We start from the raw sequence: 9,173 nt of genomic DNA, 5'->3' as shown, positions 1-9,173 counted from the left end.
ATTGGGTCATCTAGACCCTCCACATTGAAGTAGATGGACACGAAATATTGTCACACACACACACACACATATTCTTTTCTCTTCAAAGCTAAGGTACTTCTATAACTGTGCTTCACTCTCAAATGTCCCTTCTTCCCTACTCAAAGCTTTCGTAGGCCATCACTTTTTTGCTTTTGCATACCGACGCCTTTGAACCTAACACCACAAAAGCATTAAAACAACCCCTAAACAGTGTGTACTATTTGGGGGCTAATGCAACATTGCAACGCAGGAGAAACCCTATATGTCCAACATTACATTAAAAAAGCATTTCTCAACTAACTCAAAGGTATAGGCAATGGTCATGATTGCGTGCTCATCCGCCATTTGTTGCCGGCACAAAAAGCCTTTAGTTCAGCCATTTAAGCTACTCAAACTTCATTAATTCTTTGGTGACAAAGAATTGCTTGTTTGATAAATGATACTCATTAAGGAAAATACTTCACCTTCTTTCTTTGAATAGTATATTTGTAGGTACATCCAAGATATAAATTCGGTCCCTAGCAGTATATTGAAGGCCATGTGAACGAAGAAGACAATGTTGGATGCAACAGAATTTAGGAGTTAGCTTGACCAACAAGCCGTATAAAGCACAAAAGACAGAATAGTTAAAAAAAAATGTTGTCGATAACCCTATTAGTTCAATTGGTATCTTCTGGTGTTTCCAACAAAAAAACATCTAAAATTTAAATTCTCTGAGATAAGTGCAAACATAAAAAAAAAAATGTGACGCGGTATAATTTAAAATGGCTAAAGTGAACGCCGGCATTCTCCACTAGATTATGTTTCAAAAAGAACAATACTAAATCACTTTAGATGTAATAAAAAGTGAATCTTTCTTTTTAACACTTGGTTTAAAAGGGTACTCATTTAGATTAGAAAACATAAAATAACAATCCGTGACCAGGGAAAAAACATAACAATGGGTACTTTGTCATGTACAAAAGTTAGTATTAGTTCAAAACTAGACAACTAATCAACATCATGGGTCATTGAATTTTCTTTATGTCATTTGTCATCTTCCAAGGTTTTGATGGGCACAATGCTTTTGCCCCACATTTATTCCACGTAGAGCTATTGAACTACAATAAATTCTTCCATGGCTTATCCTCTAATTTACATATAGTATAATCGTGCTTTTATTTTGTCCATTGTTTGACACGGGCAGCTTTTGGCTTTAGTTATCATCATACAGACGAAAAAAAAGTGTTAGAAAAAGAACACCTTTTTAGTCTATGGGTGTGGATATTTTTACCTCCACTTCTTATTAGCTAATTCCTATTCAAAAGGTGACTGCTTGCTCAAGGCATCCAAATCCAACTATAGGGCTTCACATGGTGGGGTGGTAGCTATGTCTTTTGCATGCTATAGGGGTATTGAAAGCTACCCTTTTCCTTCCTTTTCACCTAATCATTTTAGTGTGACTTTATTAGGGGCTGGTCCCTAAGGAGTGCTGGTTTTTTTTCTCACTAGCTTGGTACTAAATTCACAACTTTTTCTTTCTTTTTTGGCTCCAAATTACTACTTAAAACTTTGCAACCTCAATGGTGGACTTATAATCAGTAATTTTGAAATGGGCCCTCATTAATTTCTTCTTTGCTTTTTACTCTGTAAAAGTAGAGAAAATGTTGAGTTGATAAAGTTCCTTAAAGGAAATTATGCACCAATTTCTTGCTCGTGAGCTGAACCAGAAATGTAACTTTCTCTATGGATCAAATTAAGGTTAAATCATTGTCATTGAAGTTAATTAGTCTCTCACATTTTGTATATTGCCTTTCTACTAGTTTTGTTTCCTTCACCTTTCTACATACAAATAAATAAATAAAAAGAAGAAATTAGGGGAGAAAAAATGAACAAATGAATTGGAAAATAATAGCTGGAGACAAGGTTTAAACTTCAAACTCAAAACCACATGTTTTAATACCATGATAATTCATTGCTTATTTCATTCACATTTTCATCATATTAAGTGGAATCATTTGACTCTTATTTGCTTTATAACAAAATTTTATTATCAAGTGCAATCTCAATTTTTTAAAACGAGCTCTTATAGTTCAACTCATTTAAGGAAACAGATATGTGTATTTTTTTTCTTCAATGCAGAGCTTATTCTGTTGTTAAAAAAAGCAAAATGATGTAACATTGTAACACTTAAATACAGAACTGTGAGACAAAGTTGCAAAGCTGACAAATATGTTATGTACTATATATGATAGTCACAACTAACTAATAAATTTCCACCGTATATCAATCAATCAATCATCTCCTTCTTAAAATAATCAATCAATCATCATCATCGTCATCATCATATATATATATATATATATATGGATTTTGTTAATGTGTGTTCTAATGGCACACAATAATTAACCATTTTTTGGAAAAAAAAAAATTCGAGAATTGAAAAAGTAGTGACAGCTTTTTCAATTTTCGAGAAAATATTTCCAAAAATAGATGACTTAATGTTTCCAAAAATAGATGACATTAACCGGACTCATATATATATATAAACAGAGACCTTATGTGAGAGTGTATGAAGTTCTACCAAGTGACATCCTTAAGACTCTCATTTAGGCTTCTACCTTATCAAAATTTGCATTTATATCAATTTTTTAGTTCATTGAATGTATCGATGACGTAAATGCACATATTAATTACTTTAGGTGTGCACAAAATTTATATATATATATATATATATATTGTGGGGCCCAAACGATTTACGGGCCGGGCCCATTTACCTGGGGAAAATCCAAAGGCCCAAGCCGAGGAGGGCTATGGCCCAAACTCGACCAAATAGCCTATGGACATCGCCGAGGACGGCTCAGTCCTCGGCAGACCCAAAGTTCCCCCTCTGAAAGGAGGGCAGAAACGGTATAGGACCGAAACCAGGACAAAAGATCTAAAATATCCAGGGAAAGCTGCTGTTATTGCCATTTAATGCTCTGAACCTGACAGAGCCGCATTCTTTGGCTTTTACCACCATCCCCAACGACTTTGGGGGATAGGCTGATGGGACAAGTATCAATTTTGGAAAGATTGACCCTATACGTGGACGAAGGACAATGAACGCAGGCGAATATAAAAGGAAAAAGAAGTAACCTAAAAGGGGGTTGGGAAAAATGGCCAGAAACCAGGGCCTCCCAGCCCACCTCCAGGAGAAAGACTCCAGGGGTGTAGGAAAGCTTAAGTTCATACGAACACCGCGAAAAACCCACCGCCTATCGAACAAGGCCTAGCCTTCCAAACCCACGCTCTACAAATGATATTGTTAGGGGCCTTTTCACGTGCGAACCCGACACTGTTACGGTCCGTCACGAATCGCGTCCTTACAATTGGCGCCGTCTGTGGGAAAGGCTTGTGTGTTGGTATAGGAAGTGGGTCGATGGAGCTTCTTCGTTATATCTAACCGTCGGTTATAGAGTTCTAGTATAAAGTTCTGTTAGCGGCTGTGTTTCTTGATTAGGGGCTTGGTTGGGGAGCCAACTCCCTTAAAGCCAAGGTCCCCTGTAAAGAGTAAACTAGGTACCTTGTAACGTTAACCGTATGGATAAACTCTAGGGGCTTGGCCGAGGAGCTAACTCCCCTAAAGCCAAGATCCCACACAAAGAGAAAACTAGGTTTTGGACAGAACCAAGGCATTGCATGGTCCACGGACCCAAGCCTCAGGGGAAACCAACTACCTGGATGTGGAAAACTAGGTTTTGGACAGAACCAAGGCATTGCATGGTCCACGGACCCAAGCCTCAGGGGAAACCAACTACCTGGATGTGGAAAACTAGGTTTTGGACAGAACCAAGGCATTGCATGGTCTTCGGACCCAAGCCTCAGGGGAAACCAACTACCTGGATGTGGAAAACTAGGTTTTGGACAGAACCAAGGCATTGCATGGTCCACGGACCCAAGCCTCAGGGGAAACCAACTACCTGGATGTGGAAAACTAGGTTTTGGACAGAACCAAGGCATTGCATGGTCCACGGACCCAAGCCTCAGGGGAAACCAACTACTTGGATGTGGAAAACTAGGTTTTGGACAGAACCAAGGCATTGCATGGTCCTCGGACCCAAGCCTCAGGGGAAACCAACTACCTGGATGTGGAAAACTAGGTTTTGGACAGAACCAAGGCATTGCATGGTCCACGGACCCAAGCCTTAGCCTTAGGGGAAACCAACTACCTGGAATGTGGAAACTAGGTTTTGGACAGAACCAAGGCATTGCATGGTCCACGGACCCAGCCTTAGGGGAAACCAACTACCTGGATGTGGAAAACTAGGTTTTGGACAGAACCAAGCATGCATGGTCCTCGGACCCAAGCCTCAGGGGAAAACCAACTACCTGGATGTGGAAAACTAGGTTTGGACAGAACCAAGGCATTGCATGGTCCACGGACCAAGCCTCAGGGGAAACCAACTACCTGGATGTGGAAAACTAGGTTTTGGACAGAACCAAGGCATTGCATGGTCCTCGGACCCAAGCCTCAGGGGAAACCAACTACCTGGATGTAATGAAAACTAGGTTTTGGACAGAACCAAGGCATTGCATGGTCCTCGGACCAAGCCTCAGGGGAAACCAACTACCTGGATGTGGAAAACTAGGTTTTGGACAGAACCAAGGCATTGCATGGTCCACGGACCCAAGCCTCAGGGGAAACCAACTACCTGGATGTGGAAACTAGGTGCTTGGACCTGGATGAAAGCTAGGTTTTGGACAGAACAAGGCATTGCATGGTCCTCGGACCCAAGCCTCAGGGGAAACCAACTACCTGGATGTAATGAAAACTAGGTTTTGGACAGAACCAAGGCATTGCAAAGTCCTCGGACTCAAGCCTGTGGGGAAACCAACTACTTGGATGAGGAACCAACTATTTAAAGAAAAACTATGGCCCGTAAACCTCGAAATCCCTCCGAAGAGAACTCCGCGTTAGCAGACGGGTTAATATCTTGATTGCGCGAATTCCTCGGTCTACCCTCGGATCCCTAGTATCAAAGGGGTTGATGCGATACGGCGCAACATATTGCCCCAAAAGCACAACCAGAGTCCCTCGCTACTTAGCTACCCTTTCAGATGAATTATTTAGAGATTATCGTTCTCGGACATTGGTCTAGCATGCATCGCGTAGTACTCAACACTTATCCCGGTTAGTTCCAAGAATTTAATTTATTGAAAGTTACCATTGTTATACTTGATAATATTTGTGAGTTTAAATTAGTAGGAACCCGTGTTAAAGCATTTTTTCTGCCTGGAATATCCTTAAGGGCAAGCTTGCATTTAATATTCATGCATAAAGTAGTTGTTACGGAGAAGAAAGATATGTATGGAGAAATAGGCACATATTTTATTAAGACAAAGGAACAGTACAGTGTACAATGAAAAGCTGAAACAAGCTTACACTAAAGCTGACCACATAAGTAAAGGAAAATACAAGCGAGTGGAGAGAAGGCCGTGGGGACAGCTCAGAGGAGAGGTTGGCTACTGCGCCAAGTTATTGTCTAAGGAAACCATTCCTCGACACCTCTGCATGCCCATAACTCAGGCAGCCAAAGAACCTGACCTCAGGCTAACACCATCTACAGAAAAGGTGCTAGGAGCTTGAGGTTGGGAAGCCCCCACAAAAATTTGCCTGCCACAAGGTAGACAGTGCTGATGGTGGAAATTCCTTCTTTGGACATACCGAAAAACTGGCATGACCAGAACCTGCTTCGGATTTTGACTAAAAGAGGGAAGAGGACCCCCTCCCCTATGACGAAATGGAATGCTCCCTTGAACTTGCACCTCCTTGGCCCGTACCTCCCTACTCTGAGTCTCGGGGGGACATGACGCCTTTGTGGCGGAGGGAGCTCCTTTTTCCCAATCTCTGCCTCAAGCATGATGAACTAAGGGAGGAATCTGAAGGATTTGTGTGTGAAAAGGAGCAACTTTCTCTCCTATTTATGTTAAAAGATAAGGTGGTGGCATTTAATTCGCGCAGCGTCCCAAGGAACGCTACAGACAAAACGTCTCTGGCTCGACTTCCAACGTCGTCTGCAACCCTGAGGTTAAAGGAGTCTCGAGAAGGTGCACCTCGAACACTGGGACGCCAAAAGGTACCGCGTGATCAAAAGTTATGGAAACACCTCTTAATTTGTGGGCCCAGTAAATTCGCGGCCCAGGCCCGTTCGGCATATGGGCCCAGGGACAGAACCAAGGCCTTGTATGGTCCTCGGACTCAAGCCTATGGGGAAACCAAGTACGAAAAATTATAAAAATTACAAGTTTTTGGGCAGAACCAAGGCCTTGTATGGTCCTCGGACTCAAGCCTATGGGGAAGCCAAGCACGAAAAATTATAAAAATTACAAGTTATTGGACAGAACCAAGGCCTTGCATGGTCCTCGGACTCAAGCCTATGGGAAAACCAAATACTTGGATAAGAAAAGGTTTGACTCTCATAAGAAAGGTTACTTGGTCAAAATGTCAGGTCACTTCATCCACGGCTTAAACACTATAGAATGTTAAGGCCAATAAAGGTGTAAGGAAAGGGGTGGAACGCCCCAGCATTTAGTCGTATAAGAGGGCTATTCATTTGGTAGGGGATATGTCCTCGGACGGCTATTTCTCACACGGCATCAAGCCTTCGGTTCTCTCCTCGGCTAGTTTCGGGTGAGTACTATTTTTTACGGGTCGGCCTTATTGTGCCAAGCACTTCTATTAAAGCTATGGCGACATCATTTTATTATCAAATATTTTGGTCTTAGTCGTCATTGATTTAGATGCTATATTATTGTGCCGAGCAGCGCTTGCAAATTCATGAAAACATAGAGACATAACATGCGAAATAAGGTGGACAACAATTTTTATTAATATAAAAAAATCATTACAACATACAAAAAGGGGCTCAAACGAGCCTATACAAAATGTAAACTGCCTAAGCAACCATTACATCTGTAGTACAAAAAAGTAAACTGTCAAGCGTCTTTTAAACTCGTCTTCAAAGTTTCTCCAATCTCTGCCTCATTGCTGCTCATACTGAGAGAGGGACTCACTTTAAAAAAGAAAATGAATGAAGAAGAAGGAAATAGTAAGGAAGAAATCAATGACGAAGATGAGGGGGATGAATAAAGAAGATGGAGGACATGAGTAAAGAAGGAGGAGAAGAAGAGAGAGAGATGAAGAGACAAAGAGAGGAACAAAAGATAGAAAAGAAATAACACCAGGGCGGAACTGGTGCTGGGAAGACAATAAGAAAAGGGAGGGGAAGGGCACCAAGGAGCAAAAGAGGGAGAAGCAGAAGCACTTAGCCCCTGCCTCCACCCTGACTCCTAACACGCCGGTGCCATATTAGGTACGCTCGTGAGGAGCCGGATGGTAACGATCTTGGGTGTTCTCGACTCAGTCACGTCGAAAGTTTGACGTGACGAGTCCCTGCTTCGGATTTTGACTGAAAGAAGGATGAGGTTGATTTTGAGTCTTCGCCATCCTTGTCCCGATCGAGCCATGATAAGCTTTATCGGAACGTGGCGTTTTTGGGAGGGGTGGGACTTTTGCATCCCTTGTTGTTATGGTAAAGTATTTTACGATTAAGTGTATAAACCGGCGAGTAAATCGAATCTTAAGGGAGGCTAAGTATTCCAGAGTCGCAGGAGGATGAAAAGGGATTTTTGGTAAAAACAATCACCTCCTCCTGTCCTACTTATACAGAAGGCGGAGCGGGGGGCATTTAATAAGTTCAGATCTCCAAAGGAATCAGCAAACCCAAACACGCCGGTTCCGCTTCTCCACCCCATCAAAATAAACCGTCGAATTAAAGTAGTCTCGTAAATAGTGATTATTCAAAGCGCGTTTTGAATACCCCAAGCGATAAGAATGCATCAAGCGCGAAATTAAAAACTATCTCGTAGACCGGTGAATCTCTTGGGCATATGAGGAACCGCCAGCATGTTTAATAGGCCGAATAGATTAGGCCACAGGAGAGGTTTGGCATCACCAAAACCCCCCTTTCCAACCAAGAGGTTGGACAGCCGGGTTTTGAGGGGCTATTGTGGGGCCCAAACGATTTACGGGCCGGGCCCATTTACCTGGGGAAAATCCAAAGGCCCAAGCCGAGGAGGACTATGGCCCAAACTCGACCAAATAGCCTATGGACATCGCCGAGGACGGCTCAGTCCTCGGCAGACCCAAAGTTCCCCCTCTGAAAGGAGGGCAGAAACGGTATAGGACCGAAACCAGGACAAAAGATCTAAAATATCCAGGGAAAGCTGCTGTTATTGCCATTTAATGCTCTGAACCTGACAGAGCCGCATTCTTTGGCTTTTACAACCATCCCCAACGACTTTGGGGGATAGGCTGATGGGACAAGTATCAATTTTGGAAAGATTGACCCTATACGTGGACGAAGGACAATGAACGCAGGCGAATATAACAGGAAAAAGAAGTAACCTAAAAGGGGGTTGGGAAAAATGGCCAGAAACCAGGGCCTCCCAGCCCACCTCCAGGAGAAAGACTCCAGAGGTGTAGGAAAGCTTAAGTTCATACGAACACCGCGAAAAACCCACCGCCTATCGAACAAGGCCTAGCCTTCCAAACCCACGCTCTACAAATGATATTGTTAGGGGCCTTTTCACGTGCGAACCCGACACTGTTACGGTCCGTCACGAATCGCGTCCTTACAATATATATATACACATTTATGATTTTTTTATATATAAGAAAATGAAAATCTTATGTGAGAGATCATGTAACTCTACCGTGTGGCGTTTTGTTAGAATAATTTTTCATTTAACTGTGACATCATAAATTTTCTATAATATTTCCATAAGTCAACTAAGCATTAACATTATATTATAAAAAAAAATTATGCTGACTCCAATACATTGAAGAAACAAAAACTATGATTAAACAAATAATCAACTTATTACACCACATAATAACTAATTTCTAATTTTATGACATTTACTTTATAGTCTAAATTCTTCATCCCTTTAATTTTGTATTACATCATTAATTTAACCAAAACTTATTCATATTATACTTCATGTTATTACTTTAAAATATGTTAAACAATTTATATAGAAATTCTCACATGACAGCTTACAGCATTATTCGTGCATCACGCAAACCTATTGCTAGTTATAATCAAGTAGTAATGCAAATTCAACTCTTC

This window comes from Quercus lobata, chromosome 5 (assembly GCF_001633185.2).
Source record: "Quercus lobata isolate SW786 chromosome 5, ValleyOak3.0 Primary Assembly, whole genome shotgun sequence".
In the NCBI taxonomy this organism is placed as follows: Eukaryota; Viridiplantae; Streptophyta; class Magnoliopsida; order Fagales; family Fagaceae; genus Quercus; species Quercus lobata.
Note: the sequence above shows the minus strand (reverse complement) of the source record.